General features: G+C 36.5%; 1 pseudogene across 2 annotated transcripts; it reads left to right on the forward strand.

The window, feature by feature from the left end:
• Positions 1-1,448: 1,448 nt before the first annotated feature.
• LOC144545970 (scarecrow-like protein 34 pseudogene) lies at positions 1,449-12,929 on the forward strand (annotated as a pseudogene). Of its 2 annotated transcripts, none has more exons than XR_013508651.1 (3): positions 1,449-1,636; positions 3,913-4,019; positions 10,657-12,929. The product of XR_013508651.1 is annotated as a scarecrow-like protein 34 pseudogene, transcript variant X1 (transcript). The 2 variants fall into 2 exon arrangements; XR_013508652.1 differs by lacking the exon at positions 10,657-12,929 and adding an exon at positions 6,281-7,182.
• The last annotated feature ends 6,952 nt before the right edge of the window (positions 12,930-19,881 follow it).

Genomic DNA, 19,881 nt, shown 5'->3' on the forward strand with positions numbered 1-19,881 from the left:
ATGGAGATCATGTTAAATGGTTCGGATCGTCTGTTTGAATTTTAAAATTACAAAAATAATTTATAAAAATATAGTGTCAAGATGTGTCACCATAAAATGGTGTAATTGGATTCCTCCTCATATATATAAATATATATATATATATATATATAATCCACATATTTATTTACAGAGGTACATGAATAAGGTTCTGGCATAAAATTGCAGAGATCCACATACTAGAATTCTAGATCGGTAAAAGAATTAGGTATACTCTCTAATTAGTCGTTAAGCAAGGTTAGTTAGAAAAGGCCAGCATTGGTCCTGGTTTGGCTTGCTAACAAAACATTTCCCTTTGGAAAAAAAAAAAAAAAACTTGATAAAACTATCGTTTTAGGTCCCATCAACATCACATGTCACGAGTCAAAGATGGTTAGCAGCCTGATGTAGTTTTTTTCTTTCCACAATTATCCATTCCAGGTGATATCTGGAGCGGAATAACACAAGCTGAAATAATCACTATTTTGCACAGAATAATTATCTCTGGATTATCTCAAATTATCTTGCAATAAAATACCATATATATATATAAGTTCTCTAGATTAAAAAATAATGATGTTGGCCTTTAAGATCCCCTCTAATCATTAAAAAAAAATAGCAAAAGATATGCCCAGAAGAGATGTGTACCGTAGTAACATGATTTGGATTTAATTGGCAAATTATTCGCGAATTAAACGTTTGGAGTCACCAACGAATCAATCCACGTTTAATACAATAATTTGTGTGTTAAATGGTCAATTCACAAATTATTTGCGTATTTGAAAAATTTGTCATTTTATTCGCGTTTTCTTCTAACAATTCATCGCGCTCGTTCAGAAAAAAAATCTCATGTACTCTGTAGAAGCAACGTGTGGTAGAAACTTCTCATTTCCCAGAATTGTCACGTGGTGGGGTCCTCTCTTGTCCACTATAATGCTGTGATTCACAAAGTTTGGTTTAAATTTAAAAAATGAAGGATAATAACTCAGATGGATTTGGTTTAAACATTAAGTTTTGATCCATGGCCTTAAAGCATTGCAAGTTTGGCAGTCCATATTTGGCAGAGTCTGGATCCCTAAAGTAACCCAAATTTTGAGTTTTGATCTGAACCATCCGATTAGAATTCAGATTAGACTAGGATTTTCAGTTCGAACTCAAAATATAATTTCAAATTATTATCTAATTATACCTGAATTATTTCCGAATCACAAAACTTTAACCCTACCGAACCGAATCTAAATTTCTCATTTGTCACTATGATTGGATACCGTGCGTTTAGAACCTACAATTGGAGAGCATCCAAGCGCATACTATCTTCGACTCCTTTGGTATATCTGATGTACATTCTTTTTCTACAAATTGTCAATGAACATGTCGCTTTACTATTTCCTTTTCTCTGAATTGTCATTGTAACTAAATGATGACTACATGTATGAAGCTCCTTCCGTCTTAGTTGATTTTTCTACAATTCATTCTCACCACTTGCAGAGAGAAAGCAGAGAGGTAGGATAAAGAAGAAGAAGAAGAAGAGAGGTATTACCATACAGGAAAGTGTTCTCTGTATTCACAACATAGAGAAAGCAGAGAAAGCATAGCTGCAGAGGGACTACGGATAGAGGTATGGCTTTACATATGAATCTCATCTTTACAGTTTTGTTCCGCTAATAAATTCCCTGATATTATTATTCTCAGTGTAAATTTGTCATGAAATTAATTCTTCTAGCATATTAATTACCATAACAAAGCATATCTAAGATGCTTTCTTTCTTTCTTTGAAAGAGGTATACCCCAAACAAGTTCATACAATTACATACCTAAAAGCAATGAAAAAAATAAAAGGGCAATATTACCTAAGTATGCGTACGAACTACATACTTGTAGGAGCAATAAGGAGAAATATTGTCGATTTTTTTTCAAATACTAATTAAATCCCGTTAATATGTGTTTACATCTTAAATGAGATATAATATTAAAAGAACAGTATCAAACCGGGGACTATCCAAAATTAATCCCTATTGAATTAATTTTGAATGAGCATGGACCTAAAAGCATCAATAGGTCGGTTATTGGACCACAATACACTAATTATTTACATTATCTTAACAAGTCAATCATGCATGCATTAATAATTGACCTAAATAAGCAATAATAAGTAACAAAAAATTAGAGAAAGAAAAGAGAAATATATATATACATAACTAACCTTAGCAAGATAGAGAAGAAAAATACAAACTTCAAAGATCTTAGATCCTTTTTTGTGCGCAGAAATCAGACCAACATTCAATACAGAGAGAAAGTATTAATTGACCAAAATGGTGTTGGAAGGAGAAGATCTTTTATATAACCAAAACCTTACAATAACCTTTCTACACGGATTTTTAAGTATAAATCCGTGTAGAGAGCTCAAGGCTTTCTACACTATTATTTAAATAACAATCCATGTACAATTTCTATCTTTCTACACGGTTTTTTTTCCAAACAATTCTACACTGATTATTTAATAAATATTCATGTAGAAATCTCACAGATATTTCGAGCTTTTAAAAAAATCTATTTGGTACAAGGTTTTTATATACAATTGTCAAATCCGTGTACGATGTGTAGTGTTCGATGACCCTTTCTGTAGTGTTGCAACACGGTTGCTTTTTATAGCCAATTCACGCATCTCCTATTTTTACCTAGAAAGAACATGTTGCTTTTTACGCTTTTCATTTTACAGTTTGCCTTTGAGTTCGTTGTTGTGAAAACTGTCAAGGAAAATTTAAATGTTCAGAAGTGTTAAGATAGAATTTCTATAATAGATTTAAGAATAATTATTTTAGTACCCGCGCTACAGTAATTGCCGAGTACCTTCGCTATAGTACTCGTGGTACAGTACTCGCACTTAGAGAAATAATGTATTACGGTCCCAACTAATTATATAGTCTCAATAAATTATTATTATAAAATTCCAGCAACATCATTTCTCTATAGTCCCCACTAATTATATAGTTTTTCTTTTACAATCCCCACACTCATTCTCACGTCAACCTTTCTCTAACAAAAATAGTTGACTTCATAGGAATATGAATAAATATTTCAATGCATAGATATAAATACTTTCAGTATTTAGATATTAATACTTTCAGTATTTAGATATTAATACTTTCAGTGTCATATGTAAAAAAATAATTAGATATGTATATCTTCGTAGTTGAGTTCCCCACTCATTCCTGCATTAGCCTTTTTCTAATAAAAATAGTTGACCTCATACGTATAAATACTTCAATGTATAAGTATAATACTTTTAATACTTAGATATTAATACTTTCAGTGTCATATGTAAAAAATACTAGCAAGTATAGGTATAAATACTTATACGTCTATGTATAAATACTTGTGAGACGACGAGTCTGAAAGTACGTCATCATAGATCTCATTTGAAAAAAAAAATTACGTAGATATTAATAATATGGAAAAAAAAAAATTAAAATTGTGGAGATTTTGCAGTCCCTGCAGGAAGTTATATTTCTGCATTTAATTTTCGGTGGTCCCCCCCGCGGGTACAGTGCGGTTACAATAATGTGGGTACTATTATCTTCGCGCTACAGTACCCGCACAATAAATAATTGTTTACCTCATAGGTATAAATACTTCCGTACATAGGTATAAATACTTCTGTGCATAGATATTAATACTTTAGGAAAAAAAAAATTGAATTGTGGAGTTTATGCGATCTCCACAAAAAGTTATTTTTCCATATTTAATTTTCGGTGTCCCCCCTGCGGGTACAGTGCAGGTACTATAGCGCAGGTACTGTTATCAGCTTCCTAGATTTAAATTGAAGAATTAAAAAAAATATATAAATCCTCCGCCATGGTTGATTTTTCTATACTTTCTTATCACAATTTGTAGAGAGAATGCAGAGAGGTAGATAGAAGAAGAAGAAGAGAGTTCTTTAATTAAGTATTCTCTTGTATTCACAACAGAGAGAACACAGCAACAGAAGGACCACGGAAAAGGTACTGGCTTGATATATGGACATATATCATCTCAACACTTTTGTTTTTCTAATGAATTTTTGTGGTATATTTGAAAGAACCATAATCCACGGGCATTATTATTTTCAATGATAAAGCATATGTAGCACGCTGCTGTTTTTCATTTTTTTTTTTTTTTGAAAGAGGTATCCCAAACAGATATACATGTTTCCATTCATTCATAGATGTTTATACAATTACATACTAATGCATCAACCAAAAATGTAATTGAAGCAACAAAAACAAAATGTTATTCCAAACACCACGGCTAATGGGTCCGATCATAATTGGCCAATCTGGCTCACGCTTGTAATGCACAGGACCCCTTTAAGATTTGTGCTAATTTGTAACGAACCGATCAGATCTAAACTCAAATGGTACATCAATGCAGAGGATACAAATTTGTGGCTAATGGGGTCCTTCGTAAAATATCTGTTGAGATTTGTATTTTGTTTAGAGGTCTATTAGTGAAATAAGAATATAGAGAAGTCTAGGGACTTATTTACAATAATGTAAGCTCTATGTAAACCCAAGAGGTCAATCAATAAATAACTATTCATTTGGCTGAAATCTATTTGGTATAAGAGCCCTAACCCTAACCCTAGCAAGCCGCCGGCCACCTCCATTCCTTCCGCCACTGCACTACCTCCCTTCTGTCGCCGCTGGTTCAGCAGCCACCCCAGGCCGCCACCTCTCTCTTCCCTTCAAGAAGAAGTAGTGAGGGTTGAGATGAGGAGGATTAAGATCGGGTCAAGAAGAGAAAGAGAGAGGATCTAGACTCGTACAATTGCGTGTGATTAGTGTGAGAGGATGAAGTACGAGTTGGATCAATGGAGAAGCTTATTGAGGAGCTGAAACTCGATTAGGATGTTGAAAGGCAAGGGCTCGACACATCCACAACTTGTGAAAATGGATCTCCCACCTGTGGAGCTGAAACTCGATTGACCAACCACATACCTGAGTTGGTTGTATCGGGTCAAGGGGGCTCTAGTAGGGAGGAATCTGGAGGGTTATCTGACATGAGATAAGGTGGAGCCAGGACAGAACACTGCTGGGTGGAATGAGTGGAAGACCACACATATGTTGCTGTACACTTGGCTTCTAAATTCGATGGTTCCGTCTATTGCTGTCACAGTGGATGACATTAAGAGGGTGAAGGATATCTGGGGGAAGTTGAGGAGGATTTATGCATGACCTGATAACAACATGAGGGTGTTCTAGATCGAGCATGAGATAAAGGCAATGGTGCACAGAGATAGGTCGATCCAAGAGTATACCACAGGTCTGGAACGACTGTGGGAATACTATGATCACTTCTCATCGATGGCATGCTGCAAGGATTCTTAGTGCAAGAGAGGGGAGCGAGATGCACAGAGGAGGACTATGCACTTTCTAGAGGGGTTGTACCCGGCATTTGAGAAGATGAGTGCAGTGTTACTGGCTCAGGCGAGGATCCACTCACTAGATGAGGCGATTGCTGCGATAATACAGGAGGAGAGTCACATTAGATTACATGCTGGACCTAGTGGACCCCCAGGGATACGATCAGCATTAGCGATCTCCAACTCAGGTAACACAAGGGTACATGGGAGACTCGTAAGTGCTACAACTATAGGGAGGCAGGCCATCTGAGCAAGGGCTATCTAGACCACCTAAGAGAGAGACAGGTGGACGTGGACAGTCAAGAGGTCGTGGTCGTGCCGAAAGTGGCCGAAGAGGTGGAAGAGAGGCTACAAGGCTAATATGATGGTAGCAGAGGACGAGGGATAGACATGTGTGGTTTTTACCGATGATGATCATGAGTTTCTGGAGATGCTGAAGAGGAAGTAGAAAGTGGCAGGGGATGGGGACAAGAAGATTGTGATTGATGATGCATCTACCTCGTCGTCATCTAGGGGTAACACTGCTTCTTATGTTAACTCAGCCAAAGGTACTTGCGATACACATGCTTTTTCCTCTATATCCACCACAAGATCACCAAAATAGATAGTAGATTTTGGTGCATCTCGACATGTGACAAGTATTGCTGGTGAGTTCTCTTCCTATACTCACCTAGCAATTTCAGAGAGTATCTAGACCGCTGATGATATAGCACAACCGGTGGTTGGTAAGGGTATGTGAGATGTACCGACTCTATGATTTTGTCCAATGTTTTGCATTCTCCTTCCTTTTCTGTGAACTTTTTATCCATTAGTGTCATTATACTCCAATGAAAATGTGTTGTTTCTTTTGATATTCCTAAGGTGATCTTTCAAGAGAAGGGAACTGGCCGGAGACTTGGGACTGACACGTAGTATAGTGGACTGTGGTACATGGATATAGAGGGGATGGACTCGACCCTAACATCCACGGTAGAGAGATCTAGAGTGGGAGGATTTGAGAGGAGTGTGGAGGATGTGTTGCTGCTACATCATAGGAACATGAGACATTCTTATTTTAGTCTGTTGAGTCATTTATATCCGTCTTCGTATGAAAAGGTTAATAAAGAAAAACTTGTTTGCGATGCTTGTAAGTTTGGCAAGCATACTAGGAGCTCTTATGTTAGTTCTGATAGTAAGAGTTCTTGTGTTTTTTATTTAGTGCACTCTGATGTATGGGGACCTTGCCCTACAACTTCGATGAATGGTTATAGATATTTTGTGACTTTCATTGATTATTTTTCTCGTGCCACTTGACTTTATTTGATGAAAAATAAGAGTGATGTTCTTAGTTGCTTTAAAGATTTTCACAGGGTGATTTAGACTCAATATGGTGTAGTAGTGAAGGTATTGAGGTCTGATAATGGGACATAGTATACCAACAAGGCCTTTAGGGAGTACTTTTCATACCAGAGAATACAATATCAAACCACATGTCCATACGCATCAGCGTAGAATGGGATAGCAGAAAGAAAGAATAGATATCTTCTATAGGTAGCTCGAAGTATGATGATCTCGATGAATGTCCCAAAATACCTGTGGGGGCAAGCAGTCTTGATAGTTGCCCAATTGATCAATAGAATGCCCTCAAGAGTGTTGGAGTGAAAGTCCCCATGTGAGATGTTAAAAGGCGGTAATGAAGGAGTCGTTCTCTTAAAAATCTTTGGTTGTGTGTGCTTTGTGAAGGACAACAGACCAACAATGGGGAAACTAGATCCCAGAGCTATGAAGTGTCTTTGTGGGCTATTCTAGTACTTAGAAGGGGTATGTTTGTTGGCGCCCTATGGAGTATGGATTGTTTGTGAGTATGGATGTGATATTTTTAGAACTCGAATTGTACTACTCCTTGGAGGTGACCTCTCCATTTGGTGACTCCTCGGATACTAGAGGTATGAGGCAAGAGGGGGAGAGTAGTGATGGTGAGAGGTTGGTACATGTGGGAGTGATGCCTCGCCCCGTCTTGAGGAGGGCACTGTGGACTTGGCTAATGGTGAGCCAGATAATGTGGAAACTGAGCTCGAAGGTGGTGGGGTTCAAGCTCGGGGGAGCTGAGAGTGTATACAAGGAGGAGGAAGCAGAATGGGGGAAGAATGCCTACAATGCCACTCGTGCCAACAAGTGCCTCGTCCCGGTCTACCCTGACTCCTAAGACACATACACCATCCATCACAGACTCAGAATACATAGGTGATATGATTCATCTCTCTCTTACTCCTAATCCCTTGATGGTAAGGATGACCAATCCCACATGATATTGCCCAGTTTGTCACATACTCTAACATATCACCTATACATGGAGCATTCATTGCATCTTTAGACACTGTCTCTATACCCAAGTGTTGGCAGTTGCTAAGGAGGATCCAAAGTGCAAAGCAGCTATGCGAGAAGAGCTTGGGGTTCTCGACAAAAACAAGATATGAGAGATCGTGTCATTACCGGTAGGAAAAAAAGTAGTTGGGTGCAAGTGGGTCTTCACTGTAAAGCAGAGCCCAGAAGAGCGCATTGAGCGCTACAAGGCACGGTTGGTAGCGAAGGGGTATTGTCAGATGTATGGCATTGACTATGATGAGACCTTTGCACTAGTGGCGAAGATAAGCACAGTAAGGGCGCTGGTCTCCCTAGCAGTGAATGGTGGGTGGAAGTTACACCAACTCGAAGTGAAGAATGTCTTTCTTCATGGTGATTTGTTGGAGGAGGTGTACTTGGAGGTACCACCAGGTTTTGGCACAAACCAGACAGTTGGCAAGATGTACAGGCTCAGAAAGTCACTATATGGGTTTAAGCAGTCTCCTCGAGCCTGGTCTGACAGGTTTAGAAAGACTATGGTCGACATGGGATATCAGCAGATCAATGTAGACCATACAGTGTTCTTTAGGCAACAAGGAGGTCACACCACGAAGCTTACTGTGTATATTGATGATATAATTATCACAAGTGATGATGAAATGGAGATTGCTCAACTAAAGGCGAGATTGGGCAAAGAATTTGAGGTAAAGAATCTAGGTTTGCTTCTATACTTTCTTGGGATTAAGATAGCTCGTGGAGCATATGGGATATTCCTATCTCAGAGGAAGTATGTGCTAGATCTCCTTATAGAAATTGACATGTTGGGATACAAGCCTGCGGTCTCTCCAATTGATTAGAAGTTCAAGTTGAGTGCAGAGGTAGGAGAGCCCATTGACCGTGAGAGGTACCAGAGATTGGTATGTCAATTGATATATCTGAGTCATACTCGTCCCAACATCTCATTTGCACTGAGTGTGGCGCGCCACTACATGCATGGCCCAAGAAAGGGCCATATGGATGCAGTGTATCAGATTCTGTGGTACCTGAAGAGTGCACCAAGAAAGGGGTTGATTTTCAGAAAGAATGGTCATCTGGGCATTCAGAGCTATTGTAATTCTGAATGGACTAGTTGTGCTAATGATAGGAGGTCCACATCTGGATATTGCATGTTCGTAGCGGGCAACTCAGTCTCTTGGAAGAGAAAGAAGCAATCAGTAGCAACGAGGTTGACAGCAAAGACAAAGTACAGGGCCATGGCCTTATGAGTTGCCGAGATGTTGTGGCTAAGAGCTCTAGTGTTAGAGCTGAAGATGGACCAAGGGACTCAAATGAAGTTGTGGTGTGACAACAAGTCAGCAATCAGCATTGCCAACAACCAGGTGTAGCACGACAAAACCAAACATGTGGAGATTCATAGGTTATTCATCCAAGAGAAGTTGAAAGTGTATTACTAGAGCTAAGTCATGTTGCTACTAGAGAGCAAGTGGCTGACTGCCTCACCAAGGGACTTAGTTCATTAGATCTATCTAGATTGTGTGACAAGATGAGCTTAGTGGATATCTTTCGCCCATCTTGAGGGCAAGTGTTGAGATCTGTATCTAGTTAAGGGGCCTATTAGTGAAAAAAGAATATAGAGAAGTCTAGAGACTTATTTACAAGAATGTAAGCTCTATATAAACCCAAGGGAACTATTCATTTGATTGAAATCTATTGTACCCTCATCGGTCTAATCAAGCAAGTACTAGTCACCACCAAGGTATTAAAATTTTGGTCTATTTGGCCGCATATTTCTATTCGGTTACAATATGAATAGAAAATATGTATTCGGTCAAATATGTGGTTGTGCATTTTCGGCCGCATATATATTACTGTATATTACCGCATTCTTATTTGTATGTAATGTATATTACCACATATTTATTTGTATGATACGGTAGACGTACTACCGCATACTAATTTACAATTCGAACCAACTACATAACATTGGAACCAACAGTCGATCTTCATGACCTCTTTTGATTTTAATTCGAACTAACTACATAACATTGGAACCTGACAACCACATTATTTAATCAGGCCAGAACCAGCGATGACCAGAACTTCAAACCTGACCCAGACCTGAATGAGTTATCCAAATAAGCTAGAGAAAATCATTAATTAAACAAGTTTTCTTCTAACTTTTTTTTTTTTTCACATTTTAATGTTTCAATTCAGTTTCTTTTGTACACTATGATGTGAATTGATGTGAAATCATGCAAATAATCAAATATTCCAACCCAAACCCAAGTGGTACAAATCTAAAATTTTTTTACTAATCTGAAATGAATGTAATTCTGATCCATAATATATTTGCAAATTCAAACCATATAGATAATGTTAAATGTAAATGAACGCACAATTCAACATTTCCTTTTCCCTTAAAACTACTTGTCAAGAAGCCTATGATTAGGATAATTGGATGAAGTAGCAATTGCTTAGAGAGGTTGTTATTCTCGTCATTTTTTTACAAGTAAAAGTAAGGAAAAATTAAGTAATTTGCATGTTCGTTTTATAGCCAATTCAATCATCTCAAATTTATAGCCAATACAATAGAATCTTCAACGAAAAATCAAAGTCCATCCACATACTTTGTAACGAGGCGGCTATGGATATTCAACAGTGGGCGAGTCACTGCTGATTATATATACAATGCCGTGCATTTTGTATTAACTTATTTCTTAAATTCTGCACGGTAGGAGCATTAGAGAGAGATATAAATAATGTATATGTTGTTGTTACTATAAGTCCACTTGGGCTTCTGTAAAAAACTTTCTTATTAATCAAAATGTAGGATGGCAAGTTGCCACCCTACCCTCTAAAAAAAACTTTCTATTCAGCAATACGAAACTAAAAAGTTAATTTGGTGCAAATTGCAGTTATTGGACAGTTTGTAACTTGGAAATCATAGCTTCATATGGCTTCAAAAGGGCTTTGGTATGGAACTTTTCAAGAAGATGGGTATAATGTCGTAGATACACCGAGTGCACCACAAGCCATTTTTGAATGTTACCCGACAATACCCCCAATTTTTCCGAGTGACAACCTAAACCAGAATGCCATACCTAATCCTTTGATAAGCGATGGTGCAGACAGCCAAGAGGTTTGTGATCTCACATCGAATGCAGTAATCAACTACATAGGTCAAATTCTGTTAGAAGAAGATATAAATGATGATATAAACGTATATCAAGAAGAGGCAACTATTCGAGAAACTGAGAAATCGTTCTATGATCTCCTTGGAAAAGAGCTCCCTCTTTCACCTACCTTGACCAAATTCCATCCACCTCAAACCTATAATACTAAAAATAGTGGTTCTAGTAATACTATTGAAACTGTTTCAGAAAATGATGTGCCATTATACAGTAATTCTGAACCCCTCTTGATCAGTGAGGACCGTATATCTGCTTTATTTATGGAGAACCTTCCGACCAAACAAGTCCAAATGGGTGCTGAAGAAGCCATGAAGTTTCTTCCAGCTGTTGAAAAGTTCTTTGTTGGTTTAGAGCCAAATAGAATTGAGCTCCCTGAGAAACCCAACCAAAAAAATGTCAATGAGAACAAAGCAATATGTTATGAGACCTGTGCAAAAAGGTGTGCCCGTAATGAAAAAGAACCAGATCTATCAGAGGGGCGATCTAGCAAGCAACAAGCATTTTCTTCAGAGGAGCCGGCAAGAAATGAGAACTTGGATCAATTTCTCCTTTCCCGTGGTGGCGAATATGTGAAAGAGATTATGTCCGTACGTGAAAGTATGAAACAAGACATGAAAAATGAGTCACTGGAGCATCAGGTTCACATGAGTACGAAGGCATTAGGAAATAAGGAAACAGGATGTGGCTTGGTGAATCTTCGTTCTCTCCTAATTAGTTGTTCTGAAGCAGTTTCTTCCAACGACTACAGCAGGGCCTCTGAGCTCATCAATCAAATAAGGAAACATTCATCCCCTGTGGGGAGTTGTGACCAGCGTGTGGCATATTATTTGGTGGATGGACTCGAAGCACGTTTGGTTGGTACGGGAAATGACATCCATCATGAACTACTCTCAAGGCAAGGAACTGTGACTGACTTTTTGAAGGCATTCCGCATTTATCATGCAATTTGTCCATTTATGAGGGCATCATATTACTTCTCTAACCAAACAATTATTAACGTCTCAAAAAATGCCACAAAGGTTCATATAATTGACTTTGGCATCCACATGGGATTCATCTGGCCATGTTTCTTGGAACGTATCTCGAGATTAGGAACTACTCCTAAAATCCGTATAACTGGGATAGAATTTCCAGAAAAAGGTTTCCGTCCAAGCAAACTTGTTGAAGAGACAGGAAGGCGGTTGTCAGAATATGCTCAGAGATTTAATATCCGTCTCAAGTATGAAGGTATAGCATCAAAATGGGAAAACATTAGAATAGAAGACCTCAAGATTGAAAAAGATGAGGTTTTAGTAGTAAATTGTTTGTATCGACTTAAAGACCTTGCAGATGAGACAATTGCCATGAGCTGCGCTCGGGATAAAGTTCTAAGAATGATAAAAGAGATCAAACCACGTGTCTTTATTCATGGAATTGTTAATGGCCGGTACAATACGCCATTCTATACAACTCGATTTAAGGAAGTTTTATCCAAGTACTCTACAATATTTGATATTTTTGAGTCAACTATGCCTCGAGATAGTGAGGGGAGGCTCCATCTAGAAAGGGATTTTGTAAGTCCAGAAGCAATTAATATGATAGCTTGTGAGGGTTCAGAGAGGGAGAGGCCTGAGACGTATAGACAGTGGCAGGCTAGGAATCTTCGAGCCGGTTTTGTGCAATTGCCGGTGGATTCACTAATCAAGAAAAAGATAAAGAGAACAGTAAGAGAGTTTTACCACAAGGAGTTTGTAGTTGATGAAGATAACAAATGGCTTCTATTGGGATGGAAAGGAACGATCTTACAGGGGTTGTCCACGTGGATACCAAATGAGTATGAGAGTATTGACTGCAAGACCAAATAGTAATGGCATGATAAGCTTATATAATTTTTTTTTAATGGATTTGATCTATTATTTGAAGATTTTTATTTTCACTTTTTCACTTATAATTTGAAGAATGGCACGTATATTTATTGTATAAGTTGAACAATTCACTTTTCTATCACTAGTGGAAAAACTGGAATTAGGATCGGTTGTTTACGCACATTAGTATCGGATTTTAACCGATTCTGATCAAGGCGATACTAATACTACACTAATCTGGATCGGTTCTTTTATACAACCGATTCAAATTAATATATATTAGGATTGGTTGTTTAGTAGAACTGATCCTAATAGTTTTTTTTCTGTTTTTTTAATACCAATTAGGAAATAACAATTAGGATCGGTTCTATTAAAAACCTGATCCAGATTAAAATTTATTAGGATCGGTTGTTCTATACAACCGATCCTAATATGGACTATTAGGATCGGTTGTTTTATACAACCGATCCTAATTGTTATTTGAAAGTTGTTTTTTTTAATAAAAATTGATATCTATATCGGTTTTTTAATAGAATCGATCCTAATGTTTTATTGAATCTAAAAAAAAACATTTTTATTTATTTGACCAGCTTCCATATATATGCTGGCCCAATATGCTAAATTATAATTTTTTTGCATACAAATCACATACAAATCTTAAATTAAATATCATAGACATACACATCCAAAATTAAATATCACATACACATCCTAAATTATTACAAAAAATTCATGTTCATACAAATTAAGTTTTCACATCCTAAATTGTTGTACTTTTTCTCGGCTTTACCTCATTTAGGAAAATTTGAACCCACATTAGGCGAAAGTCGCCCAAGCGTTGTACAGTATGTTTAGTGGGAATATCCTGCATTTTTTAAAAGATAGAAGAGCATGCACAATTAATTGTGTATTTTATTATATTTGAAGCAACAATGCTTACTTTTGGAAAATATATAAATGCATCTATACCTTTAACTTCAGAAAAACATCGAGGAATTCCTTTATTATATCTTGCATGAGCAACATGACATAATATGCACATTCCCAGTTGGTTGGTTGTTATGGACACTATATAACAAGGTTGAAAAAATTGAAATATATGTTCATGAGCATACAAATTGCCTATATGTCTAGATATTCACAAATTTTTGCATCTAGGTCCCTATAATCATATCTCAATAGAAACTATTACCTTGCAATCGTCATGAACCTTTAAAGAAGTACCCATTTCCATGCGGATGGCACTGTTGAAAAATGAACACAGTGAACAATCAGTACTTACGAGAGATATTTAAAATGATAAAATAATAAAAAAATCATTAGCATTCCAAACAAACATAAAATTTAGGAAGGCACTTACTCCTTGACCGCAGCAGTGATCATTAGCATTCTTTTATGCTTCTTATCAGAATCAAACATGTACAATGCACTTTCTCTTGGCATAAGCATGACCAATACCCAATGATCTCTGCATGTTAGGTTTGTAGCATGTCATATTATATAATTTCTATGAATTGAAAGAAATTTAATAAAATTAGAATATATATATAACACTAACATCTGATGATAAGGTATGATAATCAATCTCTTGTCCCGATTTTCTTTGAGTGCTTTCGTTATGTATCCAAGAATATCTACTCGGTTTTTCATCAACATTTCAACACATGTTCTTGCGGGGTCCATGAAACTAACCTGCTCATCGGAAAATTCCTCCTTAATGAATTTGTGTCAATACCTGCCAAAAAAAGGCATACATGTGATCTCAATTTTGTGAAATTTGAATTAAAAGTACTAACTTCTGCAATTATTACGAACATTAACTCACAGCATCCAGATCTGAATAACTGGTACAGTGGGCCACTCCCGTGGTGTAAGCAAGGCCGCATAATCATCTGCATAAACGGATATGGACTTGGTTGAACAGAAAAGAAAAAAGTGGCGAATCAATACAAAGTGCACTGCCATCTTGGTCCAAAAATCGATCACGCAACTGCTTGAATGTTTGTCCGAGCTTGTCAAAATTGATAGCATCAAACACCTTGCTATGCCTCGTTGCATTTCCACCTTTATAAACTTGTAACTCTTTGCGTGGTTCCTGCAAAATTTCATAATAAATTGAAATAAAATCCAGAATCAACTATAACTCTATCATATAGATACAAATTAAGAAGTATAAGAACTTGTAATAATAATATACCTCAACTTGATTTGCCAATATCATGGACATCGGCCATGCAGTGAAACTGCCAAGGGCATCCTGTAGGGTTTCCATCTCGCCAGTTGGTATAGGTAATGGGGTGGCTAAATAGTCCGCATCGCAAATACCATCCACTATTACTCACTACAGCAAATCCCACTTTCTGCGACCGGAAAACCGGTCGCAGAAAGTATTGGCGCCGGTCGCAGAAAGTGAAAAACGGTCGCTAATACCCCGGTCGCTGAAAGCATTGTCGCAGATACCCTCCTGATGACGTCACCGGTCGCTGAATGACGTCATCCGGTCGCTGATACTTTTTCTGCGACCAAAATTTTTGGTCGCAGTTGTTTTTTACTGACGTCATGAAAAGGTATCAGAGACTGGTGTAACCGGTCTCTGATACCTAAATACCGGTCGCTGATACTTATATCAGCATTTTTTTTGTATATTTTGTTATTTACATTTTTCCATGACATTTCAAATAACATAAATAAGACAACAAATGACATATAATTCCACATTCACATCGATCAAACAATAATATCAAATAATAGCTCAATTCGAATAAGCCGATTGATGCAATATCAAATAATAACAAATTGATGCAATAATAGCTCAATTCCACATTCACATCGATCAAACAATAATTAAGAATGACTTATTGCGAGAAATTTCAGCTTCAAACGATAAGCCGATTGATGCAATATGGTTCTGCGCATGCTTCACGAAAAGGGGCGTAACTTTTGATCCGTCCGTCGGATCGAGCTGAAATTTTGACAGGAGCTCCACAGCCCAAAATCCAAGCTAACTTTATTTCGAGCCCGATCCGACCGTCGGATTCGCGATCCGAGCCTTCCTTCATGGACCTTTCTTTATAAATATATCAAGAAAATTGAAAAGCTGAGATTCAAAAATTCATAGAAAATAGTATAAAAATCCAAATAATACAAAATTTGGGTCTAAACTGCATGAAAAAGAGTCTTCTTTCTGTTTGTGAACTTGGATTTGACAGAAACATGGCCTATGCCCTCTGATTTGTCTGTTTTCTCATAGAGGGCATTTCTTGGATACCAAACAATTTATGCATATTAATAATTCAGTATAAGATGGTTTAATTACCTGTGCAGTGAGTTCATTGGAAGAGTTTGCATGACCAGTATCATTGAAAGAATGGCTTCTTGCAATCTATAGTTATTACCAGGAGGAAGATAAACACAAAGAAAAAAAAAATCAAGCAAATAAAATCAAGCAAATAAATTAAGTAAAATTGCACTTTGCACTTTGCATGAGCCTAATGTCATAAATAAATATACCATATATTAGCTTACATGATACTTTTAGGGTGATGTTGCATGACCGACCACTGCAAGTAGAACCTCTTAAAATATATTAATGAAATGGCCTACAACAAGCACATAATTAGTTAAATTTATGCAATATGATACATGAAAGGATATAAATTAAAGGTGAAGCACAACATACCTAAATTTTAATGGGGAATTGAAAGACTTCTTGTATCTCTTGTTCATAAAAGATTTTATGTTTGTATTTGGTTCGACTGAAATTGCAAAATAAAGAAATAATTAGGGGGGGCTTTTGCAATTGGCACAATTAGAGGCAGGGACTTACCAAATCAAGTCAGGGTTTTCCTTTGCTCCACTGAAATTAAACAACCTAGTTGTTTAGAAACCCAAATCAAACTAAAATTGGTCCCAAAATTGAGAAATTTGAGAAGAAACACTTAACACTTAACAAACAACGAAGATTGATCATTTCATATGCACTCAACACTTAACAAACAAAAGTAAAAAAATAAGCACAGCTAGCTGAAGTTGCTGAACTGAATCCACTAATCAAAGCCCGTTATACAGAGATCATACCAGTGAGCGAAGAGAAGTGGAAGAGATGCCATCTCTACTGGGGAGTCGCAATCGCAAGAGAAGTGGAAGAGGTGCCTTTTTTAGCGATCGATTTCAGCGATTGATTTTCTAGAAGAGAGAGGTTTGAGGTTTTGGCAATCGATTTCAAAGGGTTTTGATGATAGATTTCGTATCAGCGCTGGCGGCTATTTTTTTGGCGGAGAAGAAGGGTTTTGGCGGAGAAGAAGGGCGTGGGCGCCTTTTTTTTCAGCGAAAAATTTCACCGATTTTTTTTTAAAAAAAAAAAAACTTTCAGCGACCGGTGATGGCGCCGGTCGCTGATACCGGTCGCTGAAAGTGTTGGTCACCGCAGATTTTTCTTTTTTCTGTTTTTTTGGAAAAAAATTGAGTATCAGCGACCGGCGTCAGCACCGGTCTCTGATACCGGTCGCTGATAAACCATTCTGTTGTAGTGACTCTTGCATGGTCAGGCGGAATAGGCCTACTGTGAATTGTTCCACTTGTACAACTGGAACATGAATTGTCCCTACGGCCACTTCAACAGTTTTCCCATCGAGATCCATCTGGAGTTTGCTTCTCAGTTCTGCCTCCTGTACAAATATATGTATTTACTCGAATAAAATAATATGTATGAAACTAAGACGTACATGGAATGAAAAATAAATTAAAATCTGAATATGTAAATCTGAATTTGCATTACCTCAGTAAAATCGGAAAGATTTACACCTAGTTTGACTGACTGGCAGCTGCTCTGAATGACTGTTGGGCTATACGAACTTTCTTGTTGGCCCATTGTCTGCTGAAGCAATATTACAAATTGAGCCTCCATTTCTCTCCGTAATGTCTCCTCTATTCATCTTACTTTCTCCGTAATGTCTCCTCTATTTATATTATTTTAATAAAACGAACCTAAGTTGCTCTGAAATTCGAGACAACCGGAAATTAGACTTGACCTGAATCTGATTAATCTGAGACAATCCGAACTGGACAACCTAAAACCTTACCCGACTAGAACTGACACGACTCAAAACCCGACCCAATTTTGGTAGGACCCAAGCTTCTAAATAGCGTTTATAGCGGTGTAGCGGGGAGACAAAAAAAAAAGCTTTAGCGAATAGCGGAGCTATAGCGAAAGCTATTATAAATAGCGTTTTTTTATTTCAAAAATTATATTTTATATTTCTACTAATAGTAAAAAGAGTGATGCTTCTATGGACATAAGGGCCTATTTGTAAAATGAATATATTTTTATTTTCAAAGTTCAAACAGCCAATCCGAACCGTTCATCTTGTTCTCCATATTAATATATCTTTGGAGACCAAATTTTACATTTTTCTGAATTTATTTACTATTTATTAAGATGGGTATAAAAAATATCAAATTCAGACCATTGAATTTTGTACCCATCTTAATAAATATAAAAAAAATCAGAAAAATGTAAAATTTGGTCTCCAAGCACATATTAATATGGAGAACAAGATGAACGGTTCGGATCGACTGTTTGAACTTTAAAAATAAAAATATGTTCATTTTACAAATAGGTCCTTATGTCCATAGAAGGCTTTGCCTAGTAAAAATGTCTCATCAAGAAAACAAATATCAAATTAATTAAGAAGTTCTAATATTATTCATATTAAACCAATACAAAGTTCAAATTGTCATTCAAAATATCCCTAATTCAAAAACTATCGATATATTTTATATTCAAAATATACCACTACCGTATATTAATGCATGATACAAAATTTAATTGATATAGCGGTATAGCCCGCACATGTTCCATTGTATTGATATAGCTTAATAAAGTAAAAAAAAAACCAATCTAGATATTAATGCCCATTAAAATTGCAAAATCATGTTTTCAGAAAAAAAAAAAATTGCAAAATCATAACCCATGTAGCATAGCGGACCGCTATTGCCGCTATTACCGCTACGCGCTACGCGCTATAGCGGACCGCTATTACCGCTATAGCGGTCATAGCTTGATTAGCGCAGTTTTAGCCCGTAGCTTAGCTTTCTGGGTCCAAAACCGCTATAGCGGCGCTATAGCTTCGCTATAGCTAGCTATTTAGAAGCTTGGTAGGACCTGATATAAACTGTTACAATTTTGGTAAATAAGTGCTAATTATTTAAAGACGGCTAATAAAATTATTTATCTTGAGTTGTTCAAAATTAATTTAGTATACGAAGCCACTTTAATGAATTATAGCAAACATGAGTATTCGCAACTGTTTAGAAATTGACAAATATTTTTGTATTAACATTTATATTTACACAAATTATTCAAGATTTTCTTTGACAAGTTGAAGTTATCCAAGATTAAATCTGATTCTTAACTCTTTTTTTTAGGGATTTTAAGTCTTATAATTAATCTTAAATCGTTAAAAAATGCACTAGTTGTTCAAATTATTATTATTTTTTCCAAATTTAGGTTCGTTGTGTTCAAAAATAGCTTACATAGAACAAACTGTTGCACATAAACATTTATTTGATCGATCACATATCTAAATCTGACTCGACATAAAACAAAGAGCCCAAACAAAAAAAAAAAAAAATTCATGCATGGCAATTATTCCTTACAAAAGCGATATTTAACAGTAAGATATGCGGCGTGATTCACTAAATTTTTAATCTAACACCTTACGCACCGATTTTTTTAAAAATATCCAATAAAAAAATTAATTTAATAAAAATAACCAGATCTGAACTGAAATTTTAAAAATACCCAAATAGCATATTTTTTCCACGACCCAGAATTTTTATTCCGGGTCGCGGAAAAAATTCGCGCCCCGAAATTTTTTTTTTTTTTTTTTTAAATTTTTTATTCTGGGCGCGGATATTTTCCGCGGCCCGGATTTTTAAATAATTTTTTTTTTTTTAGAGTTTGGTGAAAGAAAATATTGTTTTTTTTACCCAACTTTGCACCTCTGGTTAACATATCAAAACACCTTAAAAAATCATGAAAATTTACCGACATGCATTCTTGACTTCATAGAATAAGACTGTAAAGTTTTAATACAAAATCTGA

Source organism: Carex rostrata, chromosome 28 (assembly GCF_964058835.1).
Source record: "Carex rostrata chromosome 28, lpCarRost1.2, whole genome shotgun sequence".
In the NCBI taxonomy this organism is placed as follows: domain Eukaryota; kingdom Viridiplantae; phylum Streptophyta; class Magnoliopsida; order Poales; family Cyperaceae; genus Carex; species Carex rostrata.